Source organism: Lissotriton vulgaris, chromosome 8, assembly GCF_964263255.1.
Source record: "Lissotriton vulgaris chromosome 8, aLisVul1.2, whole genome shotgun sequence".
Taxonomy (NCBI): Eukaryota; Metazoa; Chordata; class Amphibia; order Caudata; family Salamandridae; genus Lissotriton; species Lissotriton vulgaris.
Window position 1 is genome coordinate 16229620 of NC_141696.1, and position 27863 is coordinate 16257482.

Genomic DNA, 27863 nt, shown 5'->3' on the forward strand with positions numbered 1-27863 from the left:
CCTGGCCATTTGCATCCCCATGTCTGTGAGTCTACGTATCTCCCCCGGAAGTCTTTTTGAGTTACCTATGAGTGCTATTCCCGGGTCTATGTCCAAGTCGACCTCCAGAATCCTGCTCATCTCAGAAAATACGTCTAGCCAAAACCTTTGTATACCAGGGCATCCCCACGACAAATGCAAGAAGTCAGTGTCTGCCGCTCAGCAGTGCTCGCAGTGCGCCTCCGGTCTCAGCCTGTATCTGTGAAGTTGTGCTGGGGTGTAGTACACTCTTTGGAGGAATTTAAAATGTATGAGCCGGTGCTTTCCATTTAGGGAAATACGTTTCGTGCTTTCGCAGCAGTAGCTCCACGTTGCATCGTCTAGCGTGGCTCCTAAATCCCTCTGCCACTCCAAACGAGCTTTCATGAGTTGGTGTTCCCCCTGAGATCTAGCTATGCTGTAGAGGTTTGTCAAAAGTTTCTTGGGTTCCTTGTGTGTGATCACGTATGATAATTCTGGCATATCCGGAGGCTCCGCCATATCCGGACCCAGGAGTTCATAGAGAGCGCTCCGAGTTCTATGGAAATGGAATCTCTGGAGTAACGGAGGATCCACTCCATCTCCCCGCGTTTGGTCCCAGGTTTTGGCTGTGCCGTCTTGGAAGAGGTCCCCCTCCTTGCTCAACCTCAGTTTTGCGGTTCCTGCGTGGTCGCTTTGTCCACCATGGGAGGGAGCCAGCGCATCCACTCGATTGGCATCTCCGGCGAATACAGCATCGCCCCTCCTTGGCGAAATAGGAGTGAGTGCCATGCGTGGTTGGTGGAGGAGATGGAATCCAATATTCCTGTCCGGCGATCCTGCGGTTGGCAGATCATTGCCCGGAGCGGTATAGGATGAGCGAATAAACGTTCGAGCCGGACATGCGGAATTAGCTTGTCACCATGGATCCAGGTGTGTAGATGAGACGCCTGGGCAGCCCTGTAGTATAATTCGAGATCTGGTGTCGCTAGGCCCCCTAATTTGTACGGGAGGGTAAGTGTAGTCCATTTGACTCTCTGCTGTTTGCCCACCCAAGCCAGTTTAAGCATCAGGCTAGTTAGACGGTGAAAGAAGGCTTTAGAGAGTACGATCGGTAATGCGTTAAACAGGAACAGAAATCGCGGTAGCACTATCATCTTCATTATGGCTATGCGGCCCAGCAGCATGAGAGGTAGCTTACACCAGATCTCAATATCGTCTTCCAGCTTACTGACCGCTCTCCCGTAGTTCTGCCCAATGAGTAAGTCCGGATCCGTGTGTATCCGGATCCCCAGGTATCTGATCGGGTCCTCCGTCCATTGTACAGGGAACTCCGTCTCCACCCGTGTTGTCACTGGAGTGAGGGGCAGTACCACCGATTTTGCCCAGTTAACCCTGAGCCCCGGAAGCGCGCCGAACCGGACCACCTCTCTCAGGAGTGGGGGAAGCGAGACAGCAGGGTCGTGGGCGTACAGCAAGGTGTCGTCTGCATACATAGATACGACCAGTTTATATGTGGGGAACCGATCTCCCTCGTGACTATGATACTCTCTTAGAGCACAGGCGAGAGGTTCAGCAGCCACCGTGTATAGTAGAGGGGACAAAGGGTATCCCTGACGAGTGCCTATTCCTATGAACAGTGGGGAGGAAACCGCATTGCCCACCCGGACCCTAGCCGCTGGACCATCATATAACGCGCCAATCATTTGAATAAAGGGTTCGCCCAGACCCATCCGGCGTAGTACCTGGAGAAGTAATGGCCATTTGACGGAGCCAAACGCCTTCTCCATGTCTAAGAAGAGCGCTACCGCTGGCGTGTCCTGCTTTACATGCTGAATGGTACCCAAAACTGTTCTGATATTGTAAGTCAAATTTCTGGACGGGACGAATCCCGCCTGTTCCGGGGCTATTAAATCAGGGGCCAGAAGTGCAAGTCTGTTCTCTAGCACTTTAGCGTAAAGTTTGGTGTCAACGTTTAGCAGCGATATTGAGCGATATGAGCTACAGTTGTCGTGTGGCTTTCCCGGCTTAAGAATGGTGACTATCATTGCCTCCCTCATGGAGCTGGGCATGGTACCTTTCACACCTATGTCCTCTAGGAGGGTGTGGTTGTACGGCAGTAGTTGTTCCTGGAATGCTTTGTAGAAGTCGACGGAGAGGCCGTCCATGCCCGGCGCACTGCCCGAGCTCATGGAGGCTAGTGCTTCTCTGATTTCATCCAGCTGTATGGGACACATCAGGAATTCCCTGTCTGAATGTGGGAGAAATGGAAGCTGTATGTGTTCTAAATAATCACTTATTTCAGCCATTAAATCACCACTTTTGGACGAATATAGCTCCGCATAATAGTCTCTGAAGACTGCCGCCATTTTCGCCTCATCAGACACTCTATCTCCGCTCGCGTTCTTTAAATCTGGTATAAGTACCTTTCTCCTCTGACCTTTGATGACGTTAGCTAGGACTCTTTTCTTCCAACGGCCGCAGGACGCCGGCAGTTTTTTCCAGCGCGGCTCCCCCGGGTTGACATAAACGGACATATCGGTACCGTTTAGATACCATAAAGCGGTACGGCGAATTATTCCCCTTTGGCCGACTCGTGACGGCAGATAATAAGAACCGTTTTGTTTATTTTATCTATGTGCAGACGGCACTCACACGCATTTTGCATTTCCGTACTGCAAGGGATTTCATTTGTTTCCCATTGTTTGGAAACTGACAAAAACAAGATTGGATAATATAAAGCGTCTTCCTTCGCTGGGTCTCTTTGATGTGCATGCTTGAAGACCAGCTGGTCGGATAGAAAAGCTACTACCACGTCTGCAATCAAAGGGGTCCTTTTAATGTGAATAGCCAGCAAAGATTTATCTTGATGGTAAACCATGGACATTGACTAACAAAGGAAGATAAGCTTATTTTCTTCACATTCATCATCTTGTGATTTTGATATTACTGTGGCTCCTGAAGAAGGCGTTCCGAAAAACGCCGAAACGCGCGTCGAATAGTATAATATTGTTTGCCACTAGTAGAAGCTTTGTTGTATGCACTTTTTATATATTATATGTTGATTGAGTAATTTGGTTGTTTGCATAATTGATTTACATTATGTATTCTTATGAATTGTTTTTAAACGTCAAGATTTATTAATATATTAAATGAAATCTAGTTTTTTAATTACTTAGTTTTGTGTCTTTCTTACTATTTCTCCCTTGATACATGTTAGTAATATGCCATATTGTTTACACTGTTAGCTAGGACTGCGCCTGGTCTCTCTCCCTCCCCGTAAGTGCGGGCTGTGGCATATTTGCCCAAGTGTTGTACCTCTCTGTCTGCAGCCTCGTGGTATTCCACCAGAAGGCGCTTAATGCCGGCCTCTGTAGAGTCATCAGGGTTGGATCGACTTCTCGCTTCGAGAGCGTGCAATTGCAGCTCAAGATCAGCCAGAGTAGCCCTGGTAGTCTTCAAGACACTGGAGTGCTTGGACATCGCTATCCCTCTAATATAGACTTTGAACGCTTCCCATAAAGTTTGGAAGTCCTCCACCGACCCCACATTTTTCTCGAAAAACACCTCGATCGCCTCCGCCAGCTCTCCGTGGAAGATCGGGTCCAACAGGGAGTATGGCAGAAGCGCCACGTGAACGGAGCATATCCCTTTACTGGGGTCTCCAGAGTTAACAGAATGGGGGAGTGGTCCAAGAGAGTGCGCGGGAGAACCTTGCAGTGCCTAACCGAGCGGTTGGTTCCCGTTGTGACAAACCAGTAATCTATCCTTGTATATATGTCATGGAACGCAGAGTAGTGTGTAAAGCCGCTCTTCCCGTTGTTTCTGCTCCGCCACACGTCTATCATATCCAGCATTACCAACTTTGCGGAAAGCGACTGCGCAGCAGTGGAGGGCCGCCGGGGGGTCCTGATATTCTGTCTATATCAGGGTTTAGCGTCAGGTTAAAGTCCCCACCCCACAGTATATGTGAATTGTCGTGTTTGGTGATCTCATTGGCTAGTGAGTCAAAGAAAGCGGGAGAGTCAAAATTGGGGCCAAAGGAGTTAACTACTAACAAATCCATCCCCCTCCCCGTGCAGGATGCTATGACATACCTTCCCTCTGAGTCGACACTTAGGGTCTGTAGGAGAAGTCCCGATTTTGGGTTTATCCAGGTGAGGACACCCGGCACATGAGTGGTGAACCCCGCAACCGCTATATTTCCCGCTAAACTCCTAGTGTGTAGCATGTTAGGACACCATATTACCTGCAAATTTCACAGAGATCTCTGCAGTTGGCGTACAACCAGCTGAGTTATCGTACTAACATGTGTTTGAATATTTTTTTCACTGGCTCTATAAGGATCCTTCTTCTTACATCTTGGTGTGGTGGTGGGCATAAAATAAGGTCTTCAGTGAATGGACCACGAAATCCGAAAAGGCAAGCACTGGTATTATCGGCTAGGTAGACGCCACAAGAGGAAAAGGAATGAAAACAAAACTGATGGGAGCCCCTACTACAGGGGAGGAATGCGGTGCTAATATGTACAGGTGCACATTTATTTGAAAAGTTCTTTCACGGGGATAATCATACGTCTGGGACCTAGACCCAATGGGCAGTGTAGCACTTGAGACAGAACACAGGATTTTGGTCATCACATGTTTATTACAGATGCAGGTCGGACATTCACAATGCTAGACATTATAAACCACCGGCTTAAACACCAGAGCCTAAAGCCCCTGCACTAAAGCGTTGTACAACTGTCTGTGCCATCAGCAGAGTAGCCCTACAGTTCTAACAATTGTGATGAACGGTTGCAGGAGATGTGTGAAGGGGTTGATGAGCAATTGGCCTGTTTTGTCCAGCTATTTGGCTTGCAACAGAGAGAATGTGTTGTGTTGCGGATCAAGACCCTTTCCCCTTGTGACAAGTCACGTGCCAAATGCACCACCAGTAAAGGCGTAGAGCACTTCAAAACAGTGGGGTATCAATAACAACAACTCGGTGCAGGGGGGCCCTTGGATCCTGGATGCCCCCTCTGACATGGTGCACAGGTCGCCCTGAGAGTTCCTGACTGGGCCTGGCGCGTGGGGTCCCCTTCCATGCACTTTGCAGGGGGGCCCCCTCAAGTTGCGTTACGCCACTGAGAAACGCTTGCAGACAGCGGTGAGCACTCTTTCAGCCCGATATGCATTCATGCAGAGAAGTGGGAAAACTGACCTTGGTGGCTTTGGTGTTTCCTACCCACACACTGAAATCCCAACGCCATATCCCGGGGAGCAATGGGAGGGGTTCAGGAATGGTAACAATACAGACAAGCAATATAAAATGTACTGCATATTTAAAATTCAATAAAAAATTAAATAGGACACATACAAAATACTGAACCAGCCTCCTCTTGAAGCAAATGCAAACGAGGGGATCCCTTTGCCTCTGTGCGCTTACCGTATTATAGACGGAGTTGATAAGTATAGAAGACCCCCCAGACATCCTCTTGCAGGCGAAGCAGTCGCTCACTGTTCATCTGCAAGGGGATCTCTAATCTCTCTTTAAAGTGCACGAACGTTGTCGCCCGCACAGGGAAACACAGAGCAACTTTTAAACAGCTGCTTTGTATTTCTCTTGAATGCGCTGCCCCAGGGGCAGTACAAGTTTGCGTCTGCCCTGAGGGCAGCTCATTCTACATGATAGGGCGCACTTTTCCTGTTTGCATGCAGCACCCCTGCTGAAAGGTGCCCCATGGATCGAACAAGAAATGTGCGCCCTATCTAAAATAGGGCCCCAGGTATGCCAAAACCGTATAAATAATGCATAACCAACAATATGCATACCTGGGATAGGCCAACACATACTCATAGTCAATCGCCTGGGATAGCCCAGAAGCATGAAATCAAAAACACCCTACTCTTGGGACCAAGGGCCAACCTTCGGTCTAGTTTGACAGAGTGACCATTCAGGCGGCCAATTGCACCGTCTCGGTACGAAGTGTGTCATGTGGTGCAGGCACCAAGAGAGAGACACTCAACCATCAGGCAGCAAGCGAGGGACAGTCATCCATGAGGCACCAAGCGAGGGACACTCAACCATGAGGTACCAAGCGAGGGGCACTCAACCATGAGACACCAAGCGAAGGATACTCAACCATCAGGCACCAAGCGAGGGACACTCAACCACGAGGGACACTCAACCATCAGGCACCAAGCGAGGGACACTCAACCATGAGACACCAAGCGAAGGATACTCAACCATCAGGCACCAAGCGAGGGACACTCAACCGTGAGTCACCAAGCGAGGGACACTCAACCATCAGGCACCAAGCGAGGGACACTCAAGCATGAGGCACCAAGCGAGGGACACTCAACCATTGGGCCCCAAGCAAGGGACACTCAACCATCAGGCACCAAGCGAGGGACACTCAACCATGAGGCACCAAGTGAAGGACACTCAACCATTAGGCACCAAGCGAGGGACACTCAATCATGAGGCACCAAGCTAAGGACACTCAACCATGAGGCACCAAGAGAGGGACACTTATCCATCAGGCACCAAGGGAGGGACACTCAACCATCAGTCACCCTCAAAGCAAAGCAATAAGAAACATATGCTGGGAAATATTTAACAAAAGGAAATATTAGAGAAGGCACAATATCCCAAAGTAAAGCTGTGTATGAAACATGCAGGGAAGAACTAGGGCCGGTGCTGTGGGAACATTTAAACTTACAATTGTTCACTGTGGAGACACTAAAGAAAGAGTTCTCACACCAACTCAGAGGTGTCATTCATCCATTGATCCAGAGCGAAGACAGAAGTGAAAAGAAGACTAAAAAATTGTGTTCAGTGTTCTGACTGGTCACTGAGCCTAGAACACTGCATTCTCCTCCAACTTTGGAAGCAGAATTAAAGGGAGTAATTGGAGGATGAGCAAACAGCAACACGCCCAAATTGAGAAACTTTCACTGGGTGTTTTACAGAAAAACAGCACAAATGGCGTGTTTCTATATATCCAATCATGATACAGAAACAAATATATATTTCTTCAACATTTTGAACAAATGCATGATGTGTTGCTGATCAGAAGATGAAAGAATTACACAAGCATTAGACATACATCCAAATCATGGGAGAACAACATCTTGTGATACAAGATGGCGGCAAGCGTGATGTCCACAGGGTCAACTCTTGGGGCAACCCAGTGCGTCAACAAAAATGAACTTCACAATCCCTGCCTAATCAATTGCAGACCTTTGGCCTTAGCTATATATGGTCACCCATATGTCTGGCTGTTGCTGGGCGAGCAAGACAATGCATGGCACGTGAGGTGTCTTTGAGCAATCCTTGCGTTACAAGCTGGTAAGCAGGGTACATTACTTTATCTGAAGTCATCCGACCTCTGCACACACGTGTCATCATTGAATATCACAGGACAAGACAAAGAAAAGATGGACTCCAACCAAAAACAACATGGCTTCCACAGCACGTGGCAGTAGGGTCCAAGGCCCAGTGTGTTCTGTCACTCACTGCCACCTGCAGACCTGAGGTTCACAGTCTCTTCTTCCAGATCCAACGAAGTGAATAACACAACCCCCCACACTAACCTTTGATGGCAACTGGTACTTAATTTCAAGGCATCACCCCCTCCAGCTCCTAAGTAACACACTATTACAAGGTGCGAAACATTTGTAATTAGATACATGCATTATATTTAGTTTCAAAATGTATGTGCGTTGTGACCATTAAATGCTTCCAAGCATATTTACAAGCCCCTATTGCTCAGGAACTTCACTTTTTCCGATGCGCCTGTGGCAAAAGAGGCTTCACCATATTCACAAGGCGGCATTACCCCACTTAACGTGGTCTAAAGCCACCTTGTGAATAAGGCCCTGCTTCATGATATAATTAGCCTGAAAGGGCCAGGCAATGTGTTTTGCGGTGAGCGTTGCACTGAAACACCCATTGATTTTGAAGCTCCCCCTATGTACAAGGGTGGCGTAAATATGGGGCAGCGCTAAAATTAGGATGAAGGAAAACCTGGTCTTAACCTGGCATTGTGCAGCACACATAGACCCAGCAAATCACCATGCATGTTAGTGTATGTGCATGGAGGGACACCTTTCTGCACATAAACAATCTTTCCCCGCACTGTAAGCACCCTTGCCCCAAGGTGCAAGAGTTTGTGGGTTGGCGCTAGGCAGCTACATTTAGCACCAACTCTAAGGGAAAGGCAGGGCTGCACCATATTCTTATGAATACAGTAAATCCCTGTGTTTGGAAATTGTTGAAGTGCAGAGTTAGCCTTCTTGGGTTAACGCAACGCTCCAACAATTTACTCGTAAATATGCCACTAAGTTGCTTATGTTGTATTATCTTTCCTTCCCAGGCATGCTATGGCCCCACTGAACTCCATTGTAAACACGTGCGCTCGGTTGGCAGGGCCTGCGGCATGCGGGCATTTGTCCATCACTCATTAGTGTGATTCTTGCCTTGTGACCTGGGGATAGCAGGGGGCTCCACTGCTGCCCTTGTGGAGGCATCGCCTGTGATACACAGACTATTAGTAAATCCCATCCTTCCAACAAATCCTTTCAATCCAGTGTGGTGGCACAAGTGACCGGGTACCTGTTTCCCAACCCCCCTGTGGGTGTGAAAAATGTGGTAATGATCATGTCTCAATGTCAGGCTTTAGCCGCCAATATCATCCATAGTCAGGCCTTTGTGTAGCACAGGAAACCACTTTACAGTGATTTGTTGGGTCTTCCCGGGTAAGGGAGCTCGGCTGGGCTAGATCACTTTCTCCAACTCCAAACCCTGTCCTGAGATATGCAGCTTTCTCCTAATCACCCAGTGACATCAGCTTGGACCTCTGGCCCTGGGGGTCCTATTCCTGGACACGTATCTCAGCTTCTATCAGTGTGTGAACGACACCAGCTCTTCCACAAGGGATCCCATGCCCAGCTCAAACAATGCCATGCAACCATTCAAGCCTGGGTGCCCACGGTCTACCATAAATGGAGAGTAAATGACAGGTCTGTTTCGATTGGTTCACCTATACTGTACATACATGTATACCAGAAAAAATTAGACAACATATCCCTTTCCTTTTTTTGTAATTTTTATTTTTTTTCAAGCTTGAAAGAGCAGGCAGTAACATAGTAACAAGTAACAAATTATAAATCATGGCTTCACATTGTACATACAAAGGCTTTTTCGGGGAGACAAAAAAAGAAAAAGGCATAGAAACCATATTTAGACTAACATTAAATCAAACATTAAATCAAACATCAAGAACATTTTCCTACAGGAACAAGTTCCTACAGGATGAGGGCAGGCATGCCGTCCTCATCCTGCTTGACCTAACAGCAGCGTTCGACACCATCTCGCACGTCATCCTTATCAACAGACTGCGAGATATTGGCGTGACAGACACAGTTCTAGCTTGGGTAACATCTTTCCTATCTAATAGGTCCCAAACTGTGTCCCTGGGCCCCTATCTATCCAGCGAGAAACCCATAACATCTGGAGTCCCCCAGGTGTCCATATTAAGTCCTCTCTTTTTCAACATCTATATGGCACCCCTCCTCGCTGTGATAGAATCTCATGGGATCCTTGTCACGTCATACGCTGACGACACACAACTTGTCGTCACGATTGACAAAAAGTGTACGAACGCAAAGCTGCGTTTCCAAAATTGTCTTTCTGATGTTTTTCAGTGGCTAAACAAAAATCATTTAAGATGTAATAGCACCAAAACCGAAATCATACCGCTGAGTAAAGATCTATCCTTCTGCCCGAAGGACTGGTGGCCCATAGGATCTGAGGCCCCTCCCAGCGCCGTCTCTTCAGCACGGAATTTGGGTGTGCAATTCGACTCATCCCTTTCTTTTGACGAACATGTCAGGATCACGGCTGGTCGCTGTTTTGGACTTATTAAGTCCCTAAAGAAATTCTTCGACCTCCTTCCCATGGCAGCCCGAAAATCAGTCGCGGTAGCTTTGATACTCTCCAGACTTGATTACTGTAATGGTCTAATGGCGGGAGTGAAAAAGTCCACCCTCAAAAAGCTGCAGAGCATACAACACGCAGCTGCTCGGTTAGTGCTGGGACTTCCTAGAAGGTCATCAGCTTCAATGGCACTAAACACCCTCCACTGGCTACCGTTACACAAAAGGATCCTCTTTAAACTCCTTCTTACCGTCTTCAGAGTTATGAAAAACTCAGGGCCCCTTTACCTTGCAAAGCGTTTTACACGCTACCATCCCTCGAGATGTCTGAGATCCTCTGGCAAAAATCTTATCACCATTCCAAGATTTAAGTACAAAACCAGGGGTGGGAAGACCTTTACCGACCTAGCAGCCAGAGCATGGAACACACTACCGGTCAATCTTAGACTGACGGACAAGGAGAGCATCTTCAGAAAACTCCTAAAGACTTGGGTGTACCAACAATCTGACGCCTCAGTATTGGCAGCCATTTAGGTCCATTTTCTTCATTTTTTTCTTTTTATCCTTTTCCACTTTCATGTACTCGTAGCACGCTATCTTAGCGCCAAGATGCTCCTTCCGGAGCGAATGTCTGCGCTCTACAAATACCCATAAATATCAAATATCAAATATCAAACATTTACACTAAGCCCCAAGCCATTCCTTCAACGGGGCCCAGATTTTCTGGCCCTGTTCCCACCTCCTCCTGCCCCACCTCTGGAAAACTGCTGACTCTAAATTGTAAAGGGCAAGAATCCTTGCCCTCCAGTTTACGAAGGTGGGAGCGTTGGGGCTAATCCACTCTGATGTTATACAGAGTATCACTAAAGACATAGAAATAAAAATAAAAAGAAGGGCAGATGCATATCTTGATCTCACCAATACACAATTATTCTCACAAGCAAAAATAACAAGCTCTGAGGAGAGTACAACCGGAATACTAAGTCTAGAGTTAATAAACAGTTCTACCTCCTGAAGGAATATGGTAAGGCTAGGGCAGTCAAACAACATGTGTACATCATTAGTGGCTGACACACCACACCTCGGGCAGCAATGACCTCTACTCCCTCCCCATTTAGAAATGTTGGCTGGTGTATAATAAAGATCAAATAATGCCATGTAGCATTGGGAGCGTAACCTTCCTGATATTAGGACACTGTTTGCCAACTCCAGAGCCTGCGAAATATCAAGCCCTGCCTTACCCAGCTTTAACTCTCATTTAGCATTTTGAGAGGGAAAGTTATCGGGGAGGCCTGAGAGTAAGTGCTTATTCAAAGTACTAATTCTTGCTCACCTCAAAATCAGTTCCAAAAGTAAATTCTTGCTAAATAAACTGGATTCTTTTTTATTTTTTTTTGTTTAAACCTTTATTGACATTTCAACCAAATACAAGTATGGGCCTACAACCCCTGGGGCTGGCCGCTAAGCAGTTAGATTAACAGAGAACAATTTTTAATCACATGCAGCACCTCTGGGAGCAGAATCACCATGCTAGCGTACTCTTGGTCACTGAACAGCACAATTAGAAAAACAGGATGTAAAAGGTTTTCATTTTATAGTATAGGATGGAAGGATCAGGTGCCGAACAATTTCCCAGCAGCGAAAAATGGCAGGCAGAATAATAAACGTGTCAATAGTAAACAGTAATCGGTCAAATCAATGGCGCTGGAACAGGCGGTTCAGGATGTGAGGGAATATTACGGTCAATTCGCGCCTGCTAGTCACCTGCCCTAAGACCCAGAGAACACCACGAAAATTGAGGCACAGATGAAAAAGCAGTGATTGATACCAAAGGAAACCCACTGCACTGACCCAGAAAAAGAAAAAGACAAAGAAAGATAAGAGAAGAGAAAAAAGGCCATAGAAACAAAATAAAAACGAAAAATCCCCTCCCCCAACACCCCACCCTGCACCCCTGCAGATGACTACGGCCCCCGCCCAGCAGTGTGCCTGTCGCCCAAGAACCAAACCCGAAATATAGAAGAAACAGAGAAAAGGAGAAAGAAAGGAAACCCCACCCAACGGGGAAGTGGAGGAGGGCGATAGTCTATGCGCTCCCGGTCTCTCCCCCCCGCCCTAACAAAGGGGGCCCCCCTAAGCCAGCACGAATAAAGTTGTCCACCATACAAAAATGCCCCCAGGGGAACCACAAACCCCCCGCCCCGGAATCCGTCTGTTAATGAAGCAGTCCCGTTACCAATAGATCCATCGTAAACAATTCAACCCACAATCTCAGCCTTGGCCCCGTCTATCAAAGTTGCCGAGTCCCTCGGATAAGTAAAGCCCCATCCCCGGGAAGTCAAAAGTCACACAGAAGCAGCCGGAGCTTGGGCCAGCAAATGGGAGAGGAATAGAAGATCCCAACGCACACGGCTTGCACAAACGATGTCCCTTCCCGTCTCCGAAGCCAAGCATCGTTACATCCGCCATGTTGGGAGACCGATTGGGTAGGGGGTGCGACTCGTTCCGATACAGATTATAGTGTGGGCCAACAGTGTCCAGGATGGGGGAAGCAGTGAAATGTTCCGATAACTGTAGGACCGATGTTTCCGAGAACGTAAGAGAGTCACCAATCTCAGCACACACGATAAGTTCCATTTCTTCGGGGGCAGGCACAGCTTCCAGCAGAGGGTCCAAACGCGCCACTAGGGTGCCCAACAGGAGGCAAGTCGGCTGCACGGTCTCAAAAATCAAATCGGAGCTTGCTCCCGGTCCTATAATCCCATCTGCTGCCGACAGTAAATGATTGACCTGGGCCCTCACCGTCGCGTGAAGCGCCGCAAGTTCCACCATTACCATCCGTAAGGAAGGGCCACAATGAGTCCGTTCCGCCAAGTTCCATACGTCCGCAGGCATAATGATCCCCACGGAGAGGCGCCTTCTCCGGGGCAGGATACGCCGGAGCAGAAACAAGCCGTGAGGGACGGGCCAGCAGCACGCAGCAACGGGCGGCGGGACCCCCACCCCGGGGCACCAGCGGTGCTAGTGCCGGGCCTCCGGGCCGGGGCCCCCCGCGACGCAGCACCGCGCGCCACCCGTCACCTCACCTCAGATACAGCACCAGGCAGCAGATGGTTGCAAAGTAGTCCAGAGAAATTTTCAAAAGTTCCAAGGACCGGACCCAACCACTCTCCTCAGTCCGTTGTTGTGTGGTAAATATTTGATTTACCGTCCTAATTTCTATGCAGGTAAGTACTTAAACAAAAATAACTCAATCGGAAAGAAAGACGCAGAGTCCGTGGTGTTAGAGTTCTTAGGGGTTTTATTCCTTAAAAAGGAATGGTTCTTGAACCGGATATCGGATTCCTGACACCACTGGGGTGCAGGAAGGGATAGAGCATACTTTATTGACAAGACATAACTTTTATACTTAAATCATACAATAGATACCAATACAGTAGGCGTAACAGCTGAGAGAAACAAGATAAAAGCATACACGTGTTAGCAATACGTAATCAGAAGGCGTGAACTGGGCGTGAACATAGAGGTGTGTGCTAGAAACGTCACATAAAAGTGTCACAAGTGGGTGGATACATAGCAGAATCTTGCAGTGTCAGCAGAAATCTGAGGTCTGGATGCGCGCGCAGCTGCATGACGTGTGATTGACGTGAAGCTGGAGGGTGCAGGGGACTTGACATTTACACTAGCGGAAAGAGACAGAAGTCTGACATGTCAGATCAACTCGTACCTATATCGTATCTGATATCTGATGTTTGGGAACCATATTATCTAGAGGGAAAGGTCTCTTGGGCAGAGGCTATTCTATACTGACTGTGAGTGCGTGTATAAGCGTCTATGTGTCTGCATGAGATGCGAGGGGGCATGGGCCTACCATGGTAACAGAAGCTATGAATTACTTGCACGGAGACAGTGAGGCCGGGCCCTTTGCTCTACAGCTGGAAGGATGTTTACTTGAACTAGTAGGCAGGAATGTATGTTTGAGGAGCGGAGCAGATTATTCGAAGGTTGAATACAGTCTTGGCAGGCAGCAGGCTGAGCTAAGCGCCGTTAGCCGCGCAGGGAGTAAGGCAGAGGTCACGGGTACAGAGGCAGCCCAGGCTGAGGCTTTCAGAGTCAGAAGGCAGGGAAAACTCGAAGGCAGAATTCAGGGGCCTACTTCGCCAGAGCTGGAAAACGTGTAAAGTACACTACATAAAGACGTTGGCACGGCATACTTAGGAACGGAATATTCAACCCGTTCAGGGTGGATCTGAAAGAGGACATGTTAACGTTGGACGCAAATGTATTTGCGTCTTCATAGCTGGCACAGGAGGGAAATTACATGCACTTTAAGCTTGTACATGGAGACGGTGGGGTACACGTTAGGGAACATTTCTTGACCATAAAATTTATATTTCCTCATTCCCTCCTTGTTCCCTACGGACCCTTCATGATATATCAATCCTCATGAACCGATCAGTCTGTTCATGTAACATCATTTGCTCTTCTTTCTTCTTTTCGCGTTTTGAGTGAAAACTGGTATGTGGAATGCACGATGTGGCGCACAGACCACAAATCGCTGGCCCACACTGTAGGCACAGGCAGCAACTGAATACTATGACAAGGGCAATGCCTAGGAAGGATAGGATCTTCCATCCCCAAGCGGTCAACGTTGTCCAGAACCAACTGGACCAAGTCCAGGTGCCTGGATTCTGATGTATCAAACTTGCAATTTTATGAAGACGTGTGATAGCTTTATATACTGTTGGCGCGTTTTCTGGAATGAAAACACAGCAACTTGACCCGATGACCTTACAAGCTCCGCCCCTATCTGCTAGGATGACGTCAATAACAAGACGATTTTGAAGAACAACAACCCGCATGGCAGATTGCTCCTCTGTTAAGTTGCCTAGAGCGGAGGTAGTTTCATTCACTACTGCTTCGAGGGTTCTAGTTAATTTTCGTATTAGTTTACTATTAAAGACGGTACCTAAGTAGGGGAAGAAACCTTTATTGAAGTCTGTGTATTGCTCCCATGCCATTTCAGTATAGTCGACAATCGGGAGATCTCTTCGGAGTCTATTCTTTACTAGATTTGTATTTCTGTGGTAATCAGGAGGGGCTAGGAAAACAGGTGGCAGAAGGAATGCAATGTAACAGGTACCATCCCAGTCTGGAGGTAAGCGTATGTATGCGGTATGGCCACAAACAAAGTAGGAATGACGAGTAGCTCTAAATGAAGACTTGCCTTGATCACTGAATTCGACCACAGTAGTACATTTACTATGACCTAAGTGTACTGAACCCTTCTTTCTGACACATAAATCACCTGTGACTGGTAATACTGACATAGCAGGGAGAACTGGTGCAGCTTCAGATTCAACAGTAAGAATCATGAGGTTAATTGTATAATTACCTAATCCATATACTTCATTTTCTAGATCAGTTCCTATTCTAATGGGAAGTCCCTTCTTGTCGGGATAACAGGCGTTAAGCAGAACTAAGTTCAGATTTCCCCAAACCCAATTTCCTTCGAAAACAGCAATATCAGGATCTAAGGAATTCATTATTCTAAACCATGCTCCACATGAGCCATTGTGAGTGAACGGGTATGGAAAAAGGGGCAGAACTCCCTTGTATTTCTGATAGGGAGGGAGTCGGCCACATATCCAACAGTATGTAGCATTATTAGTCTGATGGGAGTGATGTAACATACTAATGAATGTGTTGTTGCGCAGCGCAAGTCTGTATGATAATTCATGAGGGGGTAATTCACTAAAAGAATGTTCGGCAGTGACATTGTAAACAGATTGTTCGCGCTTGAAGATAGGGTAATATATAGGCAGCAATATACTGGCCGCAATAACCAAAAGACTTAGAAAAAACATAACCAATAATGTTACTATACAGTGACTACGAAGTGATTTACAATATGCACGTTTCTTGAGTTGTCTCTCTCTCTCTCTATCTCGGTCTAGGGGATACATGTCAGAAACTATTTAACCGATTCACCTAGGGGAGGACTTAAACAATTAAACTGTCTGACTTGCTAGACCGTAGTTTCGTTTTATACTCCTCTTGGGGAGTTTTCTCTCTCTTGGGAACTTTAAAGTCACTAAAATCGGGGCAGTCCTTTGAGGGGGTGGAAGAGTCAGTTTCTGGCAACAGTTCATTACATTTTTTAATATGACTCGTATGGATCCACCCTTTTCGGCCCTCCACTTTAATTGCCGTCCTCGTGGTCAGAAGGACGATCTTCGGCTCCTTCCAGCGGGGCTCCAGCGGGCTTCTCCTGTCGAAGTTGCGGATCAATACTGTGTCACCTGGACGGACATCGTGTGGCTTTACATCAGTGTTGTCGGGAAAGGCTGCGGCAACCTGTGAACGACATGATTGGAGTGCAGACATCAAGGAGGCAAGGTAATCTGTCAGCATATTACAACCAACATCGGTTATTTTCTTATGCATGGGCGTCCCCCACATATTTGGTGGTCGGCCAAAGACCACCTCATACGGGGATAGTCCTGATCTCGAATGGGGGACCATTCTCATATAGAACAGTGCAACTGGCAGGGCGACTATCCAGTCGACCCCTTTCTCTTTACATATTTTGGCAAGACGTGTTTTTAGTGTCTGATTGTGTCTTTCTACAAGGCCAGCTGCCTCGGGATGTCGGACGCAATGGAATTTCCACTGATATCCTAGCAGAAGTGAAACCTGCTTCATGAGCTCGGACGAGAATGGCTGTCCGTTATCTGAGTACACGATACGAGGCAAGCCGTACCGTGGGAAGAATTCACGAACCAGCTGCTTGGCAGTGGTCGGGGCAGTGTAATCTGGGACTGGATATGCTTCGGTCCAACGGGAAAGTGCACAAACAACTACGAGGACATACTTGAATCCTCGACAACGGTCCATCTGGATATAATCCATCTGGAGGACTTCAAAAGGGTGATCGGGAGGATGAAATCCACCTTGCTCTACAGGGACGCTTTTACCTGGATTGAACTGACAACAGATCATGCAAGTACGCACTTTCTGTTTTGCTGCTGCTCGTAAATGTTTGTTGTACCAGAGATTCTGTAAACTGTCTAACATAGCTTTTTCTCCTAGGTGTGCTGGACTATGTGCTGTATTTATTATGACTTGAACCATAGAGTCGGGGAGAAACCATGTAGATTTTCCCTTCGTCATCCATCCCTGATCTGTCTGGATCCCTCCTAGTTCAGTCCATTTCTTTATTTCATCTGGAGTAGCATGTGTCTGAATATCGATTACATCTTGTGTGGGATCCCTAACTGTCATACAATGTGTCGGCACTATGATCTTTGTTACATCAGTTGTCTGGGTGTGAGTCAATGCTGTATGTTTTGCTGTTTGGTCTGCCAGGTCGTTACCCTGGGAAATAGAGTCTGTAACTTTAGTATGTGCTTTACACTTCATGATAGAAATGCCTGAAGGCAGATGTATTGCTTCTAATAGAGCTTGAATGAGAGGACCGTGTTGGATCTTGGCACCGTGAGAGGTTAAGAAACCTCGTTCTTGCCATAAGACTCCGAAGTCGTGTACGACTCCGAAAGCATAACGTGAATCTGTGTATATGTTAACATTTCTGTTCTTGGCTAGTATACAGGCTCGGGTCAGAGCGATAAGCTCTGCTGCTTGAGCGGACAGTGTATCAATACGATGTGTTTCTTTAACTTCAGTTTCAGTGGTCACTGCATACGCGGCCACTAATTCTCCTGTGTTTGTTCTCATACATGAACCGTCCACGTAAAGTGTCAGGTCTGGATTTGTCAGTGGAACATCTGTTAAGTCTCGTCGGGGCTTTGTTACTGCATTAATTATTTCTGTACAATCATGCGGTGCTGAATCTGTCATAATCGAAGGTAACAATGTTGCAGGATTTAGAATGTTACAGCGTCTTATTTCTATGTTTGGCTGGAATAGCGTCAATTCATAACCTGTCAGTCGTGCTATAGTCAAGTGTTGAGTCTGGGTTCGGTTTAGAAGAACCTCTACAGAATGTGGAACTTGTACTGTCAATGGATGTCCTAATACAATTGAGTCGCTCTGTCTGATTGCTAGGGCTGTCGCTGCGACTGACTTTAAGCACGCAGGGAGTGCCTGGGCTACTGAATCCAATGTACTTGAAAAATAAGCACAAGGCTTATGTGAACCTGCTTGATCTTGAGTGAGGACAGACAACGCTGTACCATCACGTTCTGTAACAAAAAGCATAAAAGGTTTGCTGTAACATGGTGTCGCTAAAACTGGTGCTTGACATAAAGCTTTCTTTAATTCCTCAAAGGCCTGTGTATGTTCCTGAGTCCAAGGAAGGGCAGTCGAAGTCGCTGCCTCCTGTGTTGTCAACTGAATGAGTGGTTTAGCTAGAAATGCATATTGAGGAATCCATTGTCTGCAGTACGAGGTGAGGCCTATAAAGGCCCGCACTTCCTTTTGTGTCTGGGGTTGTGGCATGTTTACAATTAACTGGATGCGGTCGGGAGTGAGCTGTCTCCCCACTTTGGACAGCAAGTGACCCAAGTACACAACTTGCTGAACACAGAATTGTAGCTTCGAAGGAGACACCTTGTGTCCCTTGTCGGCCAGAAAATGTAAAACTGTCAGTGATGCTTGTTCACATTCGGGTTCACTTCGTGCGGTGATCAGCAGATCATCGACGTACTGTAGCAAGGCAGTGTTAACTGGCATTTGGATACAATCAAGTTGTCTTTTCAGTGCTTGGCTATAGATGCTGGGGCTTTCTGTGAATCCTTGAGGTGCGCGTGAAAATTTGAAACTTCGTCCATTTAAACTGAATCCGAAGAGGTATTGGCTCTCTGGATCAATGGGGACACTGAAGAAGGCGTTCTTGAGATCAATTACAGTAAAGAACGTCGCTTCTGAATCAATAGCAGTCAATAAGGATGAGATGTCGGGAACCACAGGATACTGTGGAACAATGCATTTATTAAGTTCTCGTAAATCAATCACCAGCCGATATACTGGCGGTGCATTGGGATCAGTACGTTTCAGAATCGGAATGATAGGGGAATTACAGATATTGGAGTCGGTTTCTACGACCACTCCCTGGGCAATGAGCTCTTCAATGATTTCCAGTAAAGCCACTACAGCATCGGGTGGTAACTTGTATTGTCTGATTCGTGGTAAAACAACTCCTGGTTTGAGTGTAACACGGTATGGTGTAATGTGCATGCAACCTACATCGGTTGGGCCTTGTGCCCACAGGTGTTTCGGTACATTTTTCAATCGGACATCGAACTCTCGTAATACATAGTGACCCTTAAAGTCACGCAGGAAAAGTCTAACTCCTTCCGGAGAACAACATATCACAGCTCCTAGAGCCTTCAATGTTTTGATACCTAACAAGTTTTCTGGACATGATTTAGTCAGTAACAAGTCTGTAACGCGTGATAATGGACCTACAGCTAGAGGGACTGGTTTCGATACTTCATTTACAATAGGCTGTCCTGAAAAACCAAGGGAAACATTCTGTGAGCCTGAGAGGGGTGCCCCTGGGACTTCATTATGGCTGATCGTTGTGCGGCTTGCCCCGTGTCAATTAAAAACTTTCTGTCTTTTCCCAATACTTGACTGTGTACATAAGGACCCTCTTGATCTACAGGAATCTCAATAAGAGGCAAGCCAACCTCCCTCTCTAGGCTTAGATTGGGCATACTGGTTCATTTGTCGTGAAACTTGCTGCGTCGCGGCAATGGGCTGTGGCTGTGGCTGTGATACCGCTGCGGTCTGTGTTGTATGTGGTGGAGCATGTATAGGCTGTGAATTCTGTGAAGTCTGTGGCTGACCCTGGTCTTGTCTAGGCGGATGCGGTCTTTCTTTAGTTTTACCTGTTGCTATATTGTGTTTCAGGACTGAACATTCATGTACGTAGTGACCTGGCTGTTTGCAATAGTTACATGTCCCTTTAACGGGAGCTGCCGAATTACCTGTCGCACCCTTTCTCTGACCGTCGGCTGGAACCGACTGTGCCACTAACATTTTTTCATTTTCGTGTCTTTCATACGTCTCTGTTCGTGATCCTGTTCTTCTCTAATTCTGTTCTGGTGATATTGTAACATTTGTAACATCTGGGATGGCGTATTTGCTTGCCATGTACTTTCAACTTTATATACACGGTTTTTAACTGCTGTCAGGGAATTCTCGACTAATTTTGTTACAAAAAGATGTGGGTACGACTCGCTACCTGGTTTTAGGCCACTGTTAATAATGAAACATTTCTCGAATCTTGAATAGAAGTCACTAGTATCTTCATCGTGTTTCTGTTTACATGCTGAGATTGCGTCCCAGTCTTCCTTTTTAGTTGTCAATAATCTTGGCAAGACCTGTACTATTAAACCTGGTAATGCTTTAGCTTTATCCCCAAGGCCTAGCCCTGGAGTACGACCTTTTTCCTCGTCCTCTATTTCAGTCCAGATAATCTTTTTATCTCCCACCTCCCATTCTTTTTCTTTGAGTTTCTCGTAGATGCCGGTGGGCAGCAGTACTTTTAACAATTTCATAATATCTGTATACGTGTAATCTCCCATGAGTAACATGTCTTTAAGTTCTCGGTGAAAACCTGCAGGGTCTTTATCGTGACAGGGTACTAGTTTCTTCATTTCTAACAATTCTAACTTTGTTAAAGGTGTGTACACAAACACACGTTCCAAGGCGTTATTGGCATTCATAACTGGGTGTACTTCTCGTAAAGGATTCTGCCTGTCAAAATGCTCGAAATGACACATTTTTCTTTCTGGAGGCGGAGCTGAAACATATTGTGGGCCTAAGAAAGTGTTATATCTGCGGCGTTGTTCTAGAATTATTTGAATTAATCTGGTACTTAGGCCTCTCCATCTATTCATAAGTAATGCTTCTAATGTATCCGGTAAGGGACCTGGATCAGAATGTTGTTGTCTGTATAACGTGATGAGATGCTGAATCATGTATACACCAGCTAATTTCTGCTCGTCTGGGGAAAGGTTCAGAAATGTCTGTGCTACTGTATCATCATTGTATGTGCTGGGATTGTCAGCCCATAGTACTGCTGACCGGGCTAGTTCTTGTTCGTCCATAGAATTGAGTACATGGTACCCCATTTGTTCTTGAAGAATTTTATCAGTAACCTGAAACAGATATTCAGGAGAACTCGGTTTTGATATGCCAGAGAGAAAAACTCTCTTGCTTTCTGGGCGAATGCCTTTCCTAAGATAATTTCCCTTACCTACATACGCTATCATTTCTTTAACCGTGTCTGGTTCTTCAAGTCCTTCCTCCTCGGAGGAGTCATTCTTGTCACTTTCTTTTTCTTTTTCTTTTTCGTGTATTTCTATTACTGTCTTTCTAATTTTCTTGTACATACTTGCTATACAATTCAGTTTGTCATGGTTTCCCTCGGCTATATTTTGACCCCACCTGTTTAGTACTTCCATCTCTTCCTGGTCCACTCCAGGTCTGTCCCGTTCTCTTATTAAGCAATTTATGAAGAAACGTAATATACAACCTTGAGTGTCAGCTTTCTGGTGAGCCAGGGCCTCTTTAATACTGTCAGGATCTTCCCCAGTATGGACAAAATGATATATTCTATCTAGGTGTTCAGTCATTCTTGGAAATAACACTAGGTAATCTACAACTTTTCGTAAACGTAGTGATGCTAACATCATTCTATCGTCTTTACCGGGTACTGGATCATATCTGCAAAATGGAAGGGGTTCTTTAAGCATGTCGAGACGGGGTGATTGCGGTGTACGTTGCTTCAACATGTCCCTAAGGTGTAATCTGTGTGTTGCTGGCGGGGTCTGGAGACCTCCGGTCGCACCTCCTGTAGCGGAGGCTTGAAAATTGTATGTCTGTGGAGTCGGTATCTGTGTCTGAACTTGTCTCTTACTAGGGTCAGGCGTAAACGGATTTGTTGTGTCAATCTTAGGTGTGGGAAGTGGTGGAGGTGGAGGAGCAGGCGGAGCAGGCTGTCGAACGGGTGAACCTTGTTGCGGTAATGGCTGGATATTGTCTTGGGGCGGATTGCCACCTCCGTCACCGTCAGTAGGCGGGACGCGGGCACGTGGATTGGTGTAAGCGGGTGCTACATCGTCTAGATAGGAAGCAAGGAATATGTCTTTAGTGGTCCTGTGACTTACTTTAGTCGGAACCAATGGTGGCGGCAGATCTTTCGGTATTTCTGAAGTGGCTTCAGGCGAACCCTCGGCCACTAAGTACATGCCATTTACAAGATTATTTCGCATACGGTCTACTTGTTCTGCTTTCACTCGGATCCCTTCATTAACTAATTCGTTTTCTCGGACTCTATCCGACTCTTCTCTATGTCTGTCTTCTTTACGGAGCGCTTTTTCGGCACGTTTATGTGATTCTTTACGCCAAAATTCTATGGCGTCTTTCTGAGATTGTCTGGCTTTCTTTTTCCATAGCGCTTCTTCTACCTTCATGATGCACTCGGCATCCCATGTTCCTGTAACAGGCCATCTGTGTCTCTCGTCTAGGTGCTTGGTATAATCGGCCCATAAATCTAGATACAGTATGGCATCTAAGCCATGCTTATGATACATAAAATTTCCAGGAGTGTCCCTAGGGGGGATAGGAATTTCTTCCTCTAGTATCCCTTTCCTAGTTCCTATCTGTCTTAATTTATTGAAAAACGGCATCTTGTTACTTAGTACTGGATACTCGATACTTGTTACCTACTCTGAACACAGCTAGTTACACAAAAACACAGTAATGTACATCAAACAGTCACTCATACCACGACATTAATCACATGAAAAAACATTTTGAACATATATGACTACCTTGATACTAGATGTGCCGCTAAACAGCACAGATACACTGTCGAGAACAGTGCAAGAACTTGAATGCTTGATATACTGCTAAACAGTACAGATACACTGTCTAAAACAGTGCAGACCGCGTTTGTGTACCCAAACCCGTCTTTACCGGATACATAATAATGCACCCGTCTAGATACGTCCCAGCAATGGTACTCACCGGGAAGCACGGAACAGAAGGCCTCGGAAAACTCGACTGGACTGGACCGGACTCGGCTCGACTCGACTCGACACGTGGATACTTCGGAAACTGGTGGGCCTCTTGACACCTCGGACCTTGCTTCTTTCGGCTAGGCTCTGGTCGGGATCCTCCGCACTCCTCACCGCCTCGTCTGGGTGCTGATCGCAGTCTCCGTCACCTCCGTGGGCCAGAGGGAGATACAGGAAATCCTGCGGGTACGCGTAATTGTCCGTCTTGACTTATGGCAGGGGGCAAAGGTTGCAACGCACCAACCGGCGCGTAAGGTGGGGGAGGGGTCCCTATTCGGGTGCCAAAATAATGTGGTAAATATTTGATTTACCGTCCTAATTTCTATGCAGGTAAGTACTTAAACAAAAATAACTCAATCGGAAAGAAAGACGCAGAGTCCGTGGTGTTAGAGTTCTTAGGGGTTTTATTCCTTAAAAAGGAATGGTTCTTGAACCAAATATCGGATTCCTGACACCACTGGGGTGCAGGAAGGGATAGAGCATACTTTATTGACAAGACATAACTTTTATACTTAAATCATACAATAGATACCAATACAGTAGGCGTAACAGCTGAGAGAAACAAGATAAAAGCATACACGTGTTAGCAATACGTAATCAGAAGGCGTGAACTGGGCGTGAACATAGAGGTGTGTGCTAGAAACGTCACATAAAAGTGTCACAAGTGGGTGGATACATAGCAGAATCTTGCAGTGTCAGCAGAAATCTGAGGTCGGGATGCGCGCGCAGCTGCATGACGTGTGATTGACGTGAAGCTGGAGGGTGCAGGGGACTTGACATTTACACTAGCGGAAAGAGACAGAAGTCTGGCATGTCAGATCAACTCGTACCTATATCGTATCTGATATCTGATGTTTGGGAACCATATTATCTAGAGGGAAAGGTCTCTTGGGCAGAGGCTATTCTATACTGACTGTGAGTGCGTGTATAAGCGTCTACGTGTCTGCATGAGATGCGAGGGGGCATGGGCCTACCATGGTAACAGAAGCTATGAATTACTTGCACGGAGACAGTGAGGCCGGGCCCTTTGCTCTACAGCTGGAAGGATGTTTACTTGAACTAGTAGGCAGGAATGTATGTTTGAGGAGCGGAGCAGATTATTCGAAGGTTGAATACAGTCTTGGCAGGCAGCAGGCTGAGCTAAGCGCCGTTAGCCGCGCAGGGAGTAAGGCAGAGGTCACGGGTACAGAGGCATCCCAGGCTGAGGCTTTCAGAGTCAGAAGGCAGGGAAAACTCGAAGGCAGAATTCAGGGGCCTACTTCGCCAGAGCTGGAAAACGTGTAAAGTACACTACATAAAGACGTTGGCACGGCATACTTAGGAACGGAATATTCAACCCGTTCAGGGTGGATCTGAAAGAGGACATGTTAACATTGGACGCAAATGTATTTGCGTCTTCATAGCTGGCACAGGAGGGAAATTACATGCACTTTAAGCTTGTACATGGAGACGGTGGGGTACACGTTAGGGAACATTTCTTGACCATAAAATTTATATTTCCTCAGTTGTTCACTTTGGACCTGGGTAGACCAGCAATCGAGTCCCCGGCTTCCAGTCTGGGTTAGGCCTCAAAACATTTTCGATGATACTTCACCCCAGAACATCAGAAAAATTCTGTGGTCACACCATTGGGGTGCCGACTAGTTCACCCACACGAATCCGGGGCAGGAGATCAGGATATTTGACAGGATAAGCGAGCGTAGGACGGGGGTCAGCGGAGCCGGGAGACTATGCGGCCATCTTGGTTGGTGTCATAGCTCCTCCCCCCAATATACTGGATTCTTGATCCTTCATTTTGTCCAAAAAGCTTCGAATTTGTAAATATTTAAAAAAATCATGAGTGTTTAAGGAAAACTTCTCCTTTAAAAATAGAAAACTGGCCATGGATCATTCGCTCCCTAAGTCACCCAGAGATATTAGTCCCTTCGACATCCACCCGAATGTAATGTGATCTTGAAAGATATAAGGCAGAAGTCTAGCTGCAACAAACAGTGTATAATAATTAAGATTAGGGATGGACCATTTGCGCCGGACTTTACGCCAGACAGTAAACATTGCTATAGCAACCTTAAACGTTGTTTTCTTATAGTAACTGGGTTTCAAAACCTGTAACAAAATCCCCCTGGCATCTTCCCCAAGCCTTTTTTCAAAAAAAGAAGGACTACAGAAAGACGGCAGTGATGCTCTATCCCCAAATAAAGGTATGGCAAAATGCTGAAGAAAAGTTGACCACCAGTACAGGACTAAATTCGGCACAGACCACCCTCCACGATCACGGGATAAGTGCATCCACTTAACAGCTCTCCGCGGTTGATGATACCCCCAAAGAAATCTGTAACAGTATCTCTCATCTGAGCAAGATTAGCTTGGGAGAATTCCAGCGGTATGGTTATCAAAAGATACAAAAACTTAGGCAGGATCAACATTTTCAAAACGTTCCCCCTGCCATATAAAGACAAATGCAGATTATCCAATCTGACCAAGGTGGTATTAACAGACTCGATAACAGATAAAATATTCAAATCAGGAATCTTTTCAACTCTAGGTGTGATTTTAACACCAAGATACAATGCCCTTTGAGCAACGGGTACTTCAGAGGGGCACATGGCTGCTGATTGGATAGCCTGCGTCTTAGCAATGTTAAGTTTGTATCCAGAGAACTGGCCATATTGCTCTGCTAAGTTCTTAATAGCTAAGAAAGCTGATGACACACTACTAGTCAGAACTATAATGTCGTCAGCGTAAGCCAAGACCTTATATTCTGACGTATTGACCCTAACTGATAGAATAGCCAATGAACCCTCAATTTTGCTTAAAAAAGGGTCAATATACACGGCAAACAGCAGTGGCGAGCAAGGGCACCCCTGACCAGTGCCCCTGCTGATGCTAAACGGCCTTGATAGCAACCCTGAAACCGAAAGAGTGGCCTCTGGAGTGATATAGAGTGCTTGGATTGCCTGAATAAACTCAGGGCTGAACCCCTTCCACTGCAAATCTACCCATAAAACCCCCCAGGCTACCCTGTTGAATGACTTTTCGGCATCCAACAGGATTGCACCAAGGGGAGATTGGGTAGCCTGGGCCCAGTCAAAGAGTGCAATTAGACAGCAGACATAGTCAGCAGAGTCTCTGCCTGGAATGAAACCATGCTGACGCAGCGACACTATTGGTGAAATCACCGATGAAAATCTAGTGGCTAAAATTTTCGAATATATTTTATTATCTGAATTAATCAGAGATATAGGGAGGAAAGATGACGGATCTAATTCCGGCTTCCCCTTTTCTAAAATTAAAATAGTAGTAGTTTGATGCCATGTAGCTGGTATATGGCCAAGCTGTGCCCCCCTGAAAGTTTCCAGCATATCATCCCGGAGTTCCGAACGAAGCAAGCTATAGAATTCCAGAGGGATGGAGTCAGGGCCAGCAGCTTTCCCATTGGCTAATGAATTAATTGCCAACTCGACCTCGTTCCAATCTATAGGGGCAGAGAGGACTTCATTCTGCTGAGCAGTGACATGTAACGTGTTCAGGTCCTGTAAAAAAGCCTCAGCTACACTTTCTGAGTTGGAATCCATATTTTCCTCTGTATATAGAGCGCAGTAAAACTGCCAAAATGACTCCATGAATCCCTCCGATGTATCCTGAATATGCCCTGGCAATCCTGAATTCTAGTGACACGGTTGGCCAGTCCTCTCTGCTGAAGTCGCTTCGTCAAGACCCTAACTGATTTTTCCCCAAACTCAAACACCACAGAACGAAATTGCAAGTACTTAGCAGCAAGGTCCTGACCGAAGTACTCCAACAGAGAGGCCCTGACCCTAGCCACCTGTAACTGCCCCTGAGTTGTATCTTGTCCCTCCTTATTCGCACACATAAGTTGAGACCCTGCCGACCCCAATTCAACAATTCTCCTATTGATCTCATCCTGAATAAGCCTCTGCCGAGTACGAAAAGCTCTTCATTTCCTCCCGAACTGCCGCTTTTAGCGTGTCCCAAACGGTAGTGCACAAGGCTGTCCTCAGTTAATATTTAAAAATTCCACCATCCAGTTCCTCATATGATCTATATAAGATTGCTCCAGCAAAAGCTTCCTCTCAAAAGTCCAAGTTCTTGGGACTCTTATTGTATGAGTAAAAATACATTCCATGATCAAAAGGTTGTGATCTGATAAGAACCTAGGGAGGAAAGAAATAGATGTGTAAGCTACAAGTTGTTCAGACATAAAGCAGTAATCTAGCCGGACCATCTTATTGTGGGGGGACAGAGAAATATGTGTATCCGTCGAGAGGTTTTTTATGGTAAAACCAAAGGTTTGTGAGGAAATGTTCTTGAGCCAGAGCTTGAAGAGACCTAAAGACTCTTGGCTTTTTACCAACATAGTTTTGCCCCCCCCGCTAAATCGAAATCAGCAGGAAGATGAACATTCAAATCACCACAGATGCAGACAGGCTGGGGCCAGAGAGCCAACTCAATATTCAAATGATGCAGCACTGCCGGATCATCCAGGTTGGAAGAATAGACTGTACATACAGTTAAGGATCTGCCGTTTATTTGCAGCTCATTGATTACCCATCTCCGGGCATTGTCTTGGGCGGTCTTCTTGCAAAGCCCTGATCCCCATTTTAATAAAACAGACATCCCTCTAATCCTAGAACTCTGGCAAGAACACCCAATTAAATCATAACCCAGAATTTTTAGATAGTCCCGATCACTCCAAGATACATGAGTTTCCTGCAAACAAAGTACCTTTAATTGCAAGGAATGAACACCTCTTGAAAACAATGCCCTTTTCTTACCATCATTTAATCCACAAATATTCCAGGAGCCTATGCGTATTTTACACTGGGCCATCAATTCTAAGAAAAACACCTAAACAAGCCCGATCAGTATCCAC